The sequence below is a fragment of the Tupaia chinensis genome, unplaced genomic scaffold (genome assembly GCF_000334495.1).
Source record: "Tupaia chinensis unplaced genomic scaffold, TupChi_1.0 Scaffold000400_1, whole genome shotgun sequence".
NCBI classification, from domain to species: Eukaryota; Metazoa; Chordata; class Mammalia; order Scandentia; family Tupaiidae; genus Tupaia; species Tupaia belangeri.
This window is the reverse complement of record NW_006159902.1, coordinates 91949-93658: the sequence shown is the minus strand read 5'-3', so window position 1 is coordinate 93658 and position 1710 is coordinate 91949. Positions and strand designations below refer to the sequence as shown.

The window sequence follows — 1710 nt, the reverse complement described above, 5'->3', positions numbered from 1 at the left end:
CGATTGGTGTGTCCTTTTAATACAAGACAATGGAAACCGAACAGCCAGAGGAAACCTTCCCCAACACTGAAACAAATGGTGAATTTGGTAAATGCCCAGCAGAAGACATGGAAGAGGAGCAAGCATTTAGAAGATCTAGGGACACTGATGAGATGGTTGAATTACACATTCTGCTTCAGAGCAAGAATGCTGGGGCAGTGATTGGAAAAGGAGGCAAGAATTTTAAGGCTCTGTGAACAGACTACAATGCCAGTGTTTCAGTCCCAGACAGCAGTGGCCCCGAGCGCATATTGAGTATCAGTGCTGATATTGAAACAATTGGAGAAATTCTGAAGAAAATCATCCCTTCCTTGGAAGAGGGCCTGCAGTTGCCATCACCCACTGCAACCAGCCAGCTCCCACTCGAATCTGATGCTGTGGAATGCTTAAATTACCAACACTATAAAGGAAGCGACTTTGACTGCGAGTTGAGACTGTTGATTCATCAGAGTTTGGCAGGAGGATTATTGGGGTCAAAGGTGCTAAAATCAAAGGACTTCAAGAGAACACTCAGACAACAATCAAGCTTTTCCAGGAATGCTGTTCTCATTCCACTGACAGAGTCGTTCTTATTGGAGGAAAGCCTGATAGAGTTGTAGAGTGTATAACGATCATCCTTGATCTTATATCTGAGTCTCCTATCAAAGGACGTGCACAGCTTTATGATCCCAATTTTTACGATGAAACCTATGATTATGGTGGTTTTACCATGATGTTTGATGACCGCTATGGACGTCCTGTGGGATTTCCCATGCGGGGAGAGTTGATTTTGACAGAATGCCTCCTGGTCGGGGTGGACATTCCATGCCTCCATCTAGAAGAGATTTTGATGATATGAGCCATCTTCGAGTACCTCCTCCTCCTGGATGAGGGGGTCAGGGCAGTAGCAGAGCTCGGAATCTTCCTCTCCCTCCACCACCAGCACCTAGAGGAGGAGATTTAATGGTTTATGACAGAAGAGGAAGACCTGGGGACCGTTATGATGGCATGGTTGGCTTCAGTGCTGATGAAACTTGGGATTCTGCAATAGATACATGGAGTCCATCTGAATGGCAGATGGCTTATGAACCTCAGGGTGGCTCTGGATATGATTATTCCTATGCAGGGGGTCGTGGATCATATGGTGATCCTGGTGGACCTATTATTACTACACAAGTAACTATTCCCAAAGAGTTGGCTGGTTCTATTATTGGCAAAGGAGGTCAGCGAATTAAACAAATTCGTCATGAATCAGGAGCTTCAATCAAAATTGATGAGCCTTTAGAAGGCTCCAAAGATCGGATCATTACCATTACAGGAACACAGGACCAGATACAGAATGCACAGTATTTGCTGCAGAACAGTGTGAAGCAGTATGCAGATATTGAAGGATTCTAATGCAAGATTTTTTTTTCTTTTTTATAGTGTGAAGCAGTATTCTGGAAAGTTTTTCTAAGATTAGTGAAGAACTGAAGGAGTCCTGCATCTTTTTTTTTTTTTTATCTGCTTCTGTTTAAAAAGCCAACATTCCTCTGCTTCATAGGTGTTCTGCATTTGAGGTGTAGTGAAATCTTTGCTGTTCACCAGATGTAATGTTTTAGTTCCTCATAAACCGGGCTGGGGGAGGGGAAGGGTGTGCAAAAACAAACACTGAAATTTTGAAACAGCAGCAGAGTGAGTGAATTTTATTTT

At 43.3% G+C, this 1710-nt stretch overlaps 1 pseudogene; it reads left to right on the top strand.

Annotated features, from left to right (window-relative positions):
• Positions 1 to 6: 6 nt before the first annotated feature.
• LOC102484922 (heterogeneous nuclear ribonucleoprotein K-like) lies at positions 7 to 1660 on the top strand (annotated as a pseudogene).
• The last annotated feature ends 50 nt before the right edge of the window (positions 1661 to 1710 follow it).